Raw genomic sequence first — 14,852 nt, 5'->3', positions numbered from 1 at the left:
ACTATTCTCTGCCAGGTTAGTATATGATATCTGCTAACAAAATTATCTTTTAAATAACCTCCGGATCTACAAACCTACGAAGCAAGTTCTGCCATAAAGTAAGTGTAGGCCTCCACTAGTATCAACATGCAAAGCAGTCGTGGCCAGCCAGCTGCATAATCCCCCAGGTCAGACCAGGGCTGTGTCCATCCCTGGTACTGTTCTGAGTTCATCAAGGCCTGGGCAGTAACACCTGGCCCTTGCGAGATGTTCTGTCCTCACGAGTTGCAAAGGTACTTTGTAAAATGTTAATCAGTGAGTTTGGAAAGTATTGCCGTTCTCATTTTACAGGTGGAGAAATGGATGCGGAGAGGTTAAGCGGTTTATTGAAGGTCGTACAGGAAGTAGATGGCAGAGCTGAGAGTGTAGTTCAAGAAGACTAAGCCTCATGACCGTGATCTAAGTGACACTTTCTTTGGAAGGCATTTCATTATTCACATCTGCTTTTTTGTATAATAGAGAGACTTGATTCCAATTATAGGAAAGGACAACTATAAGAAATGGTCAGTTATGAGAATAATAACTAATAAAATATGGGAGGATGTTTACTGCTGAGAGGAGTACAACGCTGAGTAAGTTGGGAGCATGAACACTATTAGTTCTGACTTCTGCAAACAGACTTTGTTAAATTGGCAATTGGCACAAGGGATCCTCTGTTGCATTTCCAGATATGGGCTTAGTTTCCCCAGGGCTGTCTTCCATGCATTCATGTTTTAAACCATATAAACTATGACTTCCTGAAAATAAAAATAGCTTTGTTAAACTTAGACTTTCAATAAACTACGTCAGATTACATGAGGCAGGAAAAGTATTTCTTTGCATAATAAAAGTTTCTGGCTGGTAACAAGACATTTTAAGACTTAAAACATATGCAATGTCTTGAGCCTCCTTTCATGTTCACCAGTTTAACTCTGAATGGAATGAATGCTACTTCTCTCCACACTTAACTTTCTTCTCACACTGAAGTTTTTAACAACAATAAAACCCTAAACCCTACATCTGAATTCTTCTATCAGACAGAGAAGTGAAACAGCTTAGAGCAGTATCAGCATTTTGTATTTTCTTCTCCGTGCACAGCAGGACTTCAATCTACATGCAACTTTGTGAACAGTCTCACTGAAGGCAGTTGAACTGTTCCCATACAAGGGGATAAAGAAGAAGAATCCATCTTTTTTACTTGTGAGGCAGATTGCCATTCTAGAGATATCCACAGGTCACATGTTTGGTGAAATTGCAGCTCTGGAGGCTGACTGCCAAGTCATGTAGGAAGGGTTTAACTGCTGGGCGACCTGCACTCCCTTCAGAACAGGCACTCGGTGAGGGAAAGCAGCACAAGGTAGAGCACTGTGACAGGCAGTGTCAGATACGAGTAGCTTTGCATTTTCGAACATGCTAAATGAATGAGACGACTTGTCTGTGTGAGGTTTGACATGGGTGTGTGAAGGACTAAGGCCTTAATAATGTATTAGAGTTATTGCAATGATATTTTCACAGAAAAAATAAAAAGGAAAGCTAAATCCTACAGCAGTCTCCTGAGATCCGAACATAAGCAAAGTGCTGTACCATCTTCCTGAGTTTATTTGCAGGCCTGAATGACAGGGGAATGCTTGGAGTGCATTTTGTCTGTCCACCACAACGTGTTTCAAGCGAGTTAGGGAATGTGGTTTTTATTCCCTTTTTGTGGTTAAAAAGGGACCCTTTGCATCGTCCAATTCAGTCTAGCCCAGTCAAAAGCACAGGCCAAGGAGATTACTTCCAGCAAGGAAGGGGACACTGAAGAGGGTCTTCTTCTTCCATGGGTACTTTCACTCATCCCTGTCAGTAGCTCTCCTCCTTTCACTTCTGCATTGCTGCAGGAGGTCTGTAAGTGTTCATGATTGCAAACCCACTTCACCGTTGACAGCAGAGCGAAGAGACAACTGGGAAAGATGTGTAGGAGAAGCAGCAGCTAAGAACACAGCTTTCTGCAGCACCTTGCTGCCAGCCTGAGGAGAAATTGTAGAGCTATGCACAACATTTTCTGCAATAGTTATTTTATCTGGAGTAACAGAAGCTGAGAAAATGAGAGAAAGTCAGCTGCAGAATTAGCAGCCTTGCGGTATTAGTATGTTGTGGCCATATAAAGACAGCATTCTCTAAAGTTGCTTCAGTTGTTTCTCTCCAGATAGCACCATTGGCAATGACTCAAGAATACAAAACGAATTACAGCAGAACCACTGATACAAAAAGGAATCAAGAAAAACAGTGGGGATGTTTTTAATGAACCACTTGCGCTGTTATAGACAGTTTTCAAAAGTTATTTTTATGATTAATTTATATTTAGACACTGTTATTTGCAAATCTGGTCTTGCTAGTACGCACCAGTGACTCAGTTTATAAAGCATTCTCCATTTTTTATGCCCTCTCAGGAATTTACGGTTGTTGGAGCCTCATGGAACTGGTTCTCTCTCTGTCAACCATGCATGCATGCATGTGTATTTGATGTAAATATTTATCAATTCTCTGTAGAGAATACAACAATCAAACAGTCCTTGAATGACCAGAGTCCAACAGTCTCATTTCTGAACAATATGGAAGTGAAACGTTCTATGCCCAGCTGTTTAATTTACATCTTTTGTTGTACATCAGTGAATTCAGATGGCCTAAGTTAATTTTTAGGGCACTTCTACATTTTGAGGTCTCTGTGTCACAATAGGTTTATCTGACACTTAAACAAGTACATATGAATGCAGTTTTCTTTTCTGTATTGCCAAATGAGGATCCAGCAGTTATCTTTTTCAAACGAGTAAAATAGAAAGTAAATAAATATCCTATGTGCAGGGTGGGATTGTAAGATGTCCTGAGTATAGGTTGGGAAGCCAACGGTCCTGAGTTCTGAGCCAGATTAAAAGTCACTTTCAATGATGACAAAGTTACGTATGTAAATCCATACTTAGGCATTATAACAGTGTACACAGTATGTCAGGGCTGCTTAGAAGAGACAGAAAGCCTAACACACTCTGGCCAAGTTTTGTCCATGTGTTGCTACAGTCTGCTGCGTGATGTGCTTACTCTAAATCTGAAATAGTTCAGAAAGACAGTTTCTACATGAGCAAGTAGCATGGTGGTGCAGCAGCAGTGCAGTAGAGCAAAGCACTCAGTGCAGAGTACCCAATGTCTACACTACACACATTTTGGAGGTTTTGGAAAACAAATGCAGCAGTGAACTAACTGGGAATTCCTCAATCCTCAGTACTTTAGAGAGAAAATGATTATAAGTAAAAGAGGCAACTGGAAAAAAGAAACTGCTGCAAAATATGCCTGTGGCCAAGTTTTATTTCCTTTTTTTTCCTTTGGATTATAGTTCTGCATGAACTGAGCACCAGCAAAGGCATTTTTTTCAGTGTCAAATTGGGTTGAAACAGTCCATTTTGATAAAAACCTGGCGAGAAAGATTTGTCTTTCAGTGGGTAGCCTGGAATGGTCAGAGTGGTACCAAAGCCACCCAACTGGTCATTTAACCATCCTCACCTCCTCCTTCATGATTGTTTTAGTTGCTCCATCTTGTTCTTCATCTTGACTGTGAGCTCCTCAAGGCAGGATCTATTTCTACACATGTGAGAACTTTCTTGTTTTGATTTTAAATGTGACACGGTGGGGCTCTTGGATGCTGGCCCAAGGCAAACAGTAAATGACAAAAAACCTAACAGTAATCGTATTCAGTATTCTTAGCTGCCATTACATTTTCAGCCTGCTCCTGCTCCCTGTTTTCAAAGCAGTTGACCACTTTGGGAAATGAATGAATACATAGCCATTTCCTGCTTCTGATTCAGTTTGTCGTGCTTGTAAAAGTTGTATATGCAGCGGTCATATATGGGTGAATGCTAAATGGACAGAAAAGCCAGAGAAACTGGTATCTTATTTAGGCACATACATATCAGTAGTTATAAAATTTGAACTGAAATTTGATTTTCTAACATTAGAATCGGACAAATAGGCTATGTCTTCACTGTGGGGTAAGTGTGCTTTGTGGCACGTCCCATGTTCTAGTCCACCAACATGACCAACATGCTGAACGCAGGACCTGCTGGAGCACAGTGCAAGTCCCCAACGGGCTGCTAATCCTGGTTAGCTCTGTGTAACAAGAAAGGTACAGCGGGAGCAAGAGGCAGGTACAGTGTGTTCCCATATCGCTGGCTGTATCCTAACTCTATCCTGGCATAAGTGTGCACGCCTAGATTGAGACACTGGAAAGACAATCACAACCCAATTAATAATATATGGCGAAATGCATGTAATTGATGGTGGCAGGTAAACATGAAATTCTCAGCAAATCTGAGGCACTTTCTGAAACAGAGTCTGGCCTGTTCCTGCGTTATAAATTTGCGTGTGTGGAAGAACTGTTTGATACAGAGGGAGTTTTGGGGAGGGAGGAAGGCATTTTATAGCTTCAAGAGGAGGGTTGGGGGGTGGGGGGATGGGGGGATGTGTGTGTGTGTGTTTTCTTTTTAAGTCTCCTTTGAGAGAAGTAGTAATAGGAAATTTGTGAAGGAAGACCAGAGCATATTTAATTGTTCTGTTCCCGCACCAGATTGTCTGGGCATAATAAATGGAACATGAGCCCCATGTCTCTAATTTGATACTTTGAAAGTCCCTCATTCTCTTTTTGCCCAAGGCAGACATCTATTTTCCTATTAAAGTTAATCTAAAAACTAACTAAGCTTAATCCAGCTTCCACTGAAGTCAGTGGGAATTTTTAAATTGATTTCACTGGAAACAGAAATAGGCCTCTAGGATATATCCTTGCATTATTTTTTGTGTTTTTTTGTCAGATTATGTCAACATAAGTACGCCTGCATTCTTGAGGAAGTGGCATGGAAGATAGGTAAAGAGTTTCACTTCCCAGGAAACATCTCATTTTTTTTCAAATCTAGACTGGGTTGGGGAAAAAACCTGGAAGACTGCTCCAAATCTGTCCTATTAACCACATGAGTTAGTCCATTTTTTTGTTTAAACCTTCATTGACATATGCCTACATATTAAACCCAGTTTGCCACTACAAATATAGATAAAGTATCTTACAATAGCAATGTGTAAACTTTTGCTAGAGGCTACCAAAAGCTTTTTGTCAAAAATTTCCAACAATTCCCGAGTGATGGGAATCTGCTGGTGCAACATTATGGGGAAAACTCTGACAGCTATGTGGAACAGGTTTGAGCAGCGCTGGTTGCCAGCAGCCTGTCTTTGCTGTTGTTCCCGCTTGTTCTCAACATTACTGAAGTTGCCCTAGTACTGGCAATGTGTACGTTAAAAAATACCTTTAAACAAAAGCTTAGTGCTTGAGTGGATTTAAATGGTTTTTAAATGTGATCCCACATTGTATGGGTAAATCGTGCTAGCTGTTTTCCAGCAAGATTTTGATTTAAGCCCAGATCTGGCTATCAATGCTTGAAGTGCCTTAGGGACAGGGCCTCAAAATAGAAGTACTATCTATAACCAGATGGTGACAAAACTGTAAACATTTGGGGGAGTCGTGAAGCAGAATTTCATCCCCAGTCCTCCACACACGGAAGCAAGTCACTTACTTTTGGTGTCCTACAGACCCTCTTCTACCGAAATAAAGCCCGTAACAGCGGCCTGTATGATACACTGATGTTACTCCCTGCTTTGAATTCCTCGCCCCCTGGATAGGGCAATGCAGTCTGTTAAAAAGCAGGACGTCTCAGCTCGTTCTGGTTTTGTCACACAGGTAGGCTGCATATGGTCTCAGTGAAACAACTGGTGATTAACCGGCTTCCAAATGTATATTTGGACCAACAGGGCTAAAAATACAGAAAATTAAAGGGAAGCAATCACGTGGTGGACACAAAGCATCAAAGTACATACTGACTTTTCAAAATTATACATCCTTATATCCTCCAGGGCACAGCCCTATTTAGGTATCGTTGCCATGTACAGCACAGCTGTGGGTTTTTTGAGGAAAAGACCCTTTACACTTTCAGTGAGGTATTCAGCATAGAAATCTTTGGAATGTTTTCCTAAATATATAAATGGGCGGGACATTTTATTTAGTTGTTCCCTACTGCTATCCTCCACGTTTTCACTATAACTTCTTTTTTTTTTAATTTATGCACACTGTAATCAGTCCTTTGTCAGGGATTTTCAAACTGGAAAACAATTCATCAACATTTTGCTTGGAGTATTTTTGTGATGTTAGAAAAGCAACAGTTATATTATTTAGCAAGGGGTAGCCTGTCAAACTCCTGAACCTGGTCTGGTAGCATACTTGCTTTGCTTATGAATAGTACCTACACTAGCGTGCTTTGTTTACAGAATGAACTGTTCTGGAATGAACAGCTGAAATCTACTCAGGTACAATACAAGTCCTATTGCTTTTTAATAAGAGATGTTGCTGAAGTTGCTGTAAATTTCAATGGGAGTTCAACATCTGGAGCACCTCCAAGATCTGGCTCCTAATTTGTAACCTGAATTACATTTAGTATCCATTTAAAGCCTAGATTGTTTTTAAGTTTGTCCACCCAGTTTTATCATCCAGTGCCTGCTTTTTCTTTGCAATTACTCAGAATCCACCAATCTCTACTAAATTGCAGGACATGGGTATGCCAATTAGCAGCAGCTGAATGCTTCTATTTACAGGGGAAAATCAGGTGTGCATTCCTGCAATTTTTCACAGAAACTTACTTGTATGAATTAGTGTGGTTGTTTTATTACTTTCAGCTCAAATATTTTCTTTAAACAGTTCCGTAACATGATGGAGGTAAGACTTGGGTACAAGTGGTGAATTCTGAATGGCCCAAGATTTCTCTGAATGATTGCAAGGGAAGATGTTTCTCTGCACTACAGTCGCCTCCTGCTGTGCTACCATGGCTGTCCCACAACAAAGGAGGTTCCAGGAATATGTGAAATACAACAGAGCAATAAACCTTAGTTAAAACTACTTTCAGTCCATTCAAAGTGTTGGTTATCATAATAAAGACCATCTAAGGTCTTGTCTCACTGGACGGAGGCCTGACACAAATGCCACTGCGTGGGAAGGAAGCTTTGGCCGTCTCACCCTCATTACACCAGTACCAACCTACTGCACTGCTCCTGCTGCTGGCTGCCAGGTGAAACCCTGAAGGCACAGCAGCAAGCTACTTCCTTCCACTGAGGGCTCATACTTCTGAAACCCACTTCTTCTGACACTTCTCAGAAAGCCATACTTGGTAACTTTTTAGTCTGCAATTTACCAATTAATTCATACAGGTGAACTTTTTTCCCCCCCCTGCAGCATGACTTCCAAGGCATTAAATCCCTTTATTGTAGAAATATATGTATATTTACTTTTGTCTTTGGATATAGCGGGGTTGTATTTAATTCAGGTTAGATATCCCAATGCTCTGATATGTTACACAGCAATGTTTCTACAGAGAGCTCAACAGTTACATCTGAGGAAAGCTTCCCATGTTTTGCATGGTTTTGTGAAGAAAGGAAATAAATTAAGATTAAATATGGACCAGTAAAGGGAAAGAAAATGGTTGATTAAATGCTGCTTTCTCAATTTCGTGCCATAGGGGAGAAAAGGCAGTCACTCAAGACAGAGAGGAAATAGAGTTTCAGAGAATATTTGGATTTACAGTGTGATTAGCTGGCAGAACTTGCTGCCACCATGTATTGCTAAAGGCATAAAGCTGGAAAAAATGTATTCTGGCTGCCTATGGCAGCTATGATTTTCATCATGTCAATTGGGTAATTGGATAGTCCCGTTTTCAAGGCCAATTGTCCCAAATGCATAAATGTGAAAATCTGAGATTTCTCTAACGCTATTTTCCTGTTATTCTATTTGCTCTCTTTTTCAGTTTTGTGCTAGAGTTTCTCCTTTTTTGTGTCTGTGTAAGTAAGGTTTTTCTTACCTTAGTTCAAGTTGTGCATCTGTGTATGTCTGTGTGTTTGTCATAAAAAGGTAAAGTCCCAGCTTTGTAAGTCCCTACCAGTTTCATTAAAAGAGGTAGCCCAAGAGATAAAAGAAACCCTGCCCAGGAGATGGAAAACTACAGAATGTTATTTCCCTTTATTAGTCTGTGGAGAAATCACACAGTAGAGACTTCGTGAATGTCTCCACTGCAAGAAAAACTTTGGGCATTTGACTTTTTATGAGACACCAGGAAATCAATCACAGGATAGAAACCCTAAGGAACTAGAATTTATGGGCTCCAGTGTTCATGGAACTTCATACTATTCTCTTAGTGCATCTTAGTCATATTTCAACCTATACACATACTTTTCTCCTTTTCTTTTGTAGTTTTGGCACAGATCGAGATTTCACTTCCCTTTGCAAATCTGAGACTAGCATTCAGAATGGATGTTATCGTCCATTTACACTTCAGGAAAACATTCTCCTACTGAATACTATGGGCGACATCCACGTGACTTGTACCCCAATGCCGTTATTTGCTACATCCTGCTTGTTCAAGTGGGCTTGTTCAATTCAGGAATAAAAAGGCAGGTGTTTGGGCCCAGCCCTGGGCAGACACCCATGCCCTGTTGTGGCAAACTCTCTCTGGCAGCGCAGCTGGACATGCAAAACTGCACCTTTCCCAAGAATGAATCAGTGAGGCTGATGGTGTGGTGATAAAAAAAACTGTGTAACCTCACACACGCATTTTCTGTGGCGTGAATAGCATTTGAATTTCATTTTTGAGGCAACTTCATATATATCCTGCCTGTGGCTTGACCTGAGAGCTTTCTGAAATTCTCCCAACTCTGCTAGCAGTTAGTGGGATTCCTCTTCTAGGAAAAGCTCAGCACGTTTTTCCTAGCACATCATCTAGTTCTGTTGTGAGCACCACCTCTTTTGACTGGAACTATGGACACGAAATAAACACCAGTACTTAATATAATACTGTCTGAAATCCCAGTTGTAAGTTCAAAGAGCATATGCTTCAGGGCATACAGTCACTGTTCAGATGCTGAGGGTGGTTGTTTTTTTTCTCATGAACATGAATGTCCTGTTCAAAACAAATGTCGTCAATCTTTAGTGGCCTAGGACTGAAAGCAATTCCAAATTAATCTAGCAGGTTGGCAAGTGATCAAAAATACCAACAATATATGAGTTGATGCAACTTACTGCCAGTTACATAAACAAGGAAGGCACCATAATGGAGTGGTTGACGGCACAGCCAAATACTGCTGCAAGCAGGCTTTCAGTACTACCTATCCATCAGCTGAGTAAGATTCTGTTCACTTGCTTAAAATTAAATAATGAAATTAAACTAGCTACAATAAACACTGTACAGTGTAGGGTGAAAAAAAAAAAAAGGCAATGGAAAAGAAACACTGAAATTTATAAGGTGGAACTGAATATGAAAGCTCCTGGTATAAAGAAAAAAGACCCAAACACACAAAGCACTGTGTTAGGAAGCTGAGCATACAAGGTAAAAAACTGGTCTCACTGAAGACAGTGGCATGTCTTCCACTAAGTCATTCAAGTTATAAGGTCAGCATCAGATTGGGGTACTTCCCTGTGTTTAGGAACCAAGAGAACATTTCAGGGAGAGGACAGAATTCACCCTCAGAAGCACAAAATACCCCTAATACTGGATACAGCATCCTATTGTATTTTTTTAAAGTCAGAAATAGAATTATTCTGAAAGTATTAGGAATGCTGGCTTCCTTTTCATGTTCTTTTTTTTTTGGGGGGGGAGGAGGGGGCGAAAGGGGTTTGAACAGCTTAAAGTAAGAAAAAGCAATGGGGATTTATATTGTTACCAGATGAAGAGTTGCCATCTTGTCACCATTCCTCAGTTAAATTGAGCTGCTTCTGCTGCAGGGACCGGCAGGTTAATAGCAGTGAGAATGTGAGTCCACCTGGTTTGCAGTTCAGAACAGGGCTGGTACGGTCGCATTCAAAAAACAGTGAGTATAAATCTTTAATGGAAGTGGCAATTAAAAAAATCAAAAAGAAAAATAAAAAGGAAGTTAACTTAAAGAACAAAAACAAGGGAGCAATTTCAGCTTTCAAAGTGCTGGATGGATGCTAGGAAGGATGATCATAAACGGTTCAGAGACCTAGTAAGTCACTTACCCACAGCTCCTGTTGACTTCAGAGGACTTTTTCCCAGATGAATAGAAGCTTCCTAGGAAAATACTTGAACCTAGCCAGCAGCACTACTGAGATAAGTCTGTAAAACTCTCCGTGCCATTAGCAAGGCACCCAGGAAAATTAACAGCAATGGTGAGAAAAATTAGACATCACAGGGGATTCCAGGGGGTTTCCTCCCATTCCCAGACTATTCTACACAGTTTCACAGTAGCATGTTGCAAAGCCTGTAAAATGCAGCCTGCTTTTTACAGTGCCTAATGGAATGCCCCCGCTCTCTGGTAAAACCAATAAACCTATATTTTCATAAACAGGAAAACAAAGTTAATCCCCAGAGCTTCTGAAATAATAATAATGAATTTTAAAAGTGTGGAATTATTTATTATTTGTATCACAATAGCAAGTAGAGAAGCCAAACAAATTGGGAGTTGCTTAATACCGGGCAATGTGCAAACATAGCACAAACATAACAGAAATATGCAACCTAAACAGACCAGACAGCCAGAGGGTGAGAGAAGAAACAGAGATGCATGTTAATTATGAGTTTCCAAAGCCACGTGCATGCACAGAATGAAAACTAAGGGAAGTTACAGAAAATATATTAGAAAGCTAATTACCGGCCCTGGTTCTTGCAAGTGTAAAAAATGCTATTGTTTGTGGGGTTGCATTTCTGTCAGAAAAAAGGACAATGAATGAAGGTGTCATACAGAGATTTCATTGCAGGCTCACAATGAAACAACTATATCACTGCAGCTATTTAGCAAAGTTCCTTTCTGATAGAAACAGTACTATTATCCCTTTGGATTTTCACTTGGTGAGCTTCTTTTGTTCACGGATCTTCTTTTTATTACGCAGAAAAGCTCTGAACTACTTTGCCAAGTTCAGGTCTTTACATGTTGAGTGAGAAGTGACTGAGTCAAGAGGACACACACTCTTTTCCATTCTCCCCACACTTTCTTGGTGAGCAGTAAATCTGCCTCACGCTACTTGGTGAAAGAGCACCTCAGCTTTGTTTTAGGTCTCTGGATCTAATTCAGAAAAAGACATATGCTACCTATAAAGCTATGAGGGAGCAGGCATGGTGCATCAACTTCCACATGGACAGTTATCAGGCCATGTAGAGGGGCTTGTATCCAAAACGCATGCAGATTCAGAGTGTTTGATGGGACTTCCAGGTGAAACTTCTGCCTCTTCTGGAAAAAGCAAGTTTTTCCCTTACCTGGACTCGTTCACAGGGAAGAAACATTTAGAGAAAACACTGGAAGGTGAATATCCCCAGTAGCTTCCTCTTTCAGCAGAGGAGAAGACAAGAAGCTAGCCTTCTCCATGCCTACCACCTCCACTCATTGAGCTCAGCTCCTCATAAAGCTGGTGGTTATGACTGGCCTCACCTTCAGCGTTGGTCATGAACAGCCCCTTGCAACTGACTGAATGAGCAGAGCGTAACACGTTGCCTCTTGTTAGGTGAGCCACATTAACGGACCATACTCCTGGTTCCTTGCCTGTGGCAACTGCAAAACAAAGCACATTTGCCTAGGCTGCCGTCATGAAGGTACACAGTTGCCACAGGTAAGGAATGCAGGTATGGTCAGCTAAGGCAGCTCAGTGAATAGCTACCTTAACCACTTGTAATTGCTGGTGCACACCTTCACTGACTTGTGTATGGCTGCACTAGAAGGAGAGGAATCGGGTGGTGTTTATGGGTGTTACACACTGCTATTTAGTCACAGCTAACATGTTCATTTTATTGCTCATTTAAAAAAGGGAACAACCCATTGTTAAACTTGGAATTAAAATTTTTCCCTTTTAAAAAGCAATCTTTTTTTTCACAGACACCATCAAAGCCAGCAATGATGGATTTCTATTTGTGGTGTTTGGTATGCTAACTAGCAAGCACTCTGGCCCACAGGGTGGGAAGAATGTCATTTATCATCAAAGGTTCATATAAATATTGAGTTCTTTCTGCCTGACCATTTTTTCATGCTTCGGCATGAGGCCCTAAGGACAGCAGGGGAGGAAAAAGTTTTTGAAAGATAAAGTTCCTGCTTAACTTTGGATATGGAAGAAGTAATTAGTAAAAGTCATTAGTAATATGGGCAAGACTGTCACTGGGAAAAGAAATCAGGAGAATGGTCAGTATTTAGTCAGATGGACACAAGAGAGATACTTGGAAAGTGGTAAAGACAGCGTTACTGCGCTTTTGAGGAACTAACCATAATAAAGCAGAGTACAAACTGTTGGTCAGAGCACATTTGTCCAACTCAGTTCAAGCTATTGAAGGCTTAATTGAGCTTATTTGCAAGCATGGCTGGCTCTATACAGAGTTTGTTCTCACACACAACATGATTCGTACTTTGTTAGTAACTATGGCAGCTGAATACGTACCATTGCTGCCAGAAGCTGCCTGGCACATGACTGTCTTCTGACAAGTACTTGGCACATGCTTTCACAATGTAGATGAATCTCCTGACTCTGCTGCTGGACCTGGTTTGGAGAGGTTGGCTTCTTACAGGTTTATGCTACTGGGCTACACAATGTGCCTTTGGGCACTCTAGTATCTATTGAGACATGTGGCAGGGGAGATGCCTGAAACTCTGAAGATGTACCAGAACCATCTAACACAAATGACTGTGGATGCATGCACTTGACACAGCGTTGTTCCTTGAGAGGAATTGCTGTGGGGAACAGTGCAAACTGTGTGTTACCACAGGGTCTGATGAAAATGCCGCAACTCTTTAGAATACGGTGGTACTCCTAATGTGGACAGTCCTTCATGGGAATCGTTAATGTGTTAGCAGCTTTGGCCCAAGATTCCTGTGATGTTCCTGTGATTCACCTGCTCCTGCATGAAATTTGGCCAATAAGAGCAGGAAGTTCTTACTTACATGACGTCTTAAATGCACAATATTGAAGCAACATGTGGCACGGTGTTCCCCTTCTTGGTTTGTACACTTACCAAGCCAGGATAGTGTTTCTGCAGAAGTTTTCTGTGTAAATATGCCTACTTGCAACATTTCCATTTAACTACATGGTTTTTTTGCGCGAGCTCAACAGAATTTCTGTTAGCGTGTCTTCTTCAATATTGTTTTGCTGCTTTGCTCCTTCTCCCAAGAATTTTTCAGGAGTGGGGTCCTGAGAAAGAGAGCTTGAGAAAGAAAATGAACTTGTGGTTAGACTGACTGGATCTGCACCCAAACTCTGGATTGTTTCTGGGTTTGCCACACACTATATGAATGACCTGAGGCAAGCTATACTGCCTCTTTATACTGCAATTTCTCATCTTGAAAGTGGGGATAATACTTTCTCTCCATCACAGGATTCTTGCAAAGTAAAGTCCATTAACAGTCATGAGAAGCTTAAGCAGAATGGAAGCAACCATTGCAGCTGTTCTTTGCAGCCATCAGATAAGGGTGTTCATCGTCTAAACACGCACAGCTGAAACACCACTAGCAGAGCGCCGGGCTGGGACTGGTTTTCAGTGCCCCTGCCAGTGCGAGGGGAAATGGGTGTGCCTGATGCAGACACCCCTCACACGTGTCCTTCTGAAGGCAAATTAGACATAACCACATCTGGTACCTCAGTGGGCACAAATAGAGACCTCTGAGAAAAATGTCCAAAATCATAAAAAAAGAGTCTGGAAAAATAATAAAAACCAACAATGTTGTCAGTTGATGCAGGTCTTATTAACGACAAGAAATCTACATTATTAGTAAGCGTAAATGTCAGGGATTCATACAGACTGAAAACAGAGATCAAAAGGTTTTGAAAGATTTTTTTATATGCTTGATATCCTTTTCAGACTGTTTTATAACAGTTTGTGGATTTAGGTATAGACAGGGAAATTTTCCACTCCACAGTTTGTCTCTCCAGTCTCTTTCCCTGTGATACTGTCCAAATTCAGCTTACCAGCAACTCGTTAGCACTGCCACATTTTCCATTTTAACCCATGCCGCTGAACCACGGATGACGTGCAAAACCAGGACAAGTAGTGCACAGGCGAGATGGAGGAGGATGGCAGCCTGTCTCTATGTGTAGCTCGACAGCACCATGGTGTCACTGGGTAGAGCTGCCAGCCGTACTTTGCCACCCAGCAAGGAACGCATGATCTTGCGCGTTCGTCATGTTTTACATTTGTGTCATGCTTGCCACCTTTAGCTTTTTTCCCCCCCTTTTTTCATTTTAAAAGACAACATATGGTCCAGTGGAATGGCATGGAGAGTGATGCCATACCTATTTTGAATCAGTAAATCGGTTACAGGTGTGGAGCACCTGTGATGAGCCATCACCTCTCTGCAAGATCAGGTTCATATTGCTGTCACGGACTGCCAGGGGGGGACGTACGATGGGGAAGTTTACCAACGCACAGAGGGGGTTTGCTGCTGTCAACAGCCAGGGATCAGAAGCCAGAGCCCCTTCTCTTTTCCTGGAGGTCTGATCCCAACCACATCAGCTTTCGTGACCTGCTTTCACTACTTTTCCCCCTCCTTGGCCTCTGCAATGCCAGCACAAAATTTTGGACAGCCGGCTAACGAACGGTCAGCCATTTGCACTAACTGCCCCAGGGCATGCTATCTCCTCACAGAGCGAAGGCAGGGAAAGCATCTGAGGAGGTGAGATGACCCCGCCGGCTTCGGAGGACTCTGGAGCGCTGGCTTCGCCCGGCTCCGGACAGGCGCCGATGTCCCACTGGGGTGCGCAACAAGGCCCGCGGCGGCTCCACGGCCCGCCCCGCTCC

Source organism: Aptenodytes forsteri, unplaced genomic scaffold (genome assembly GCF_000699145.1).
Source record: "Aptenodytes forsteri isolate BGI_AS27 unplaced genomic scaffold, ASM69914v1 Scaffold169, whole genome shotgun sequence".
Taxonomy (NCBI): Eukaryota; Metazoa; Chordata; class Aves; order Sphenisciformes; family Spheniscidae; genus Aptenodytes; species Aptenodytes forsteri.
Note: the sequence above shows the minus strand (reverse complement) of the source record.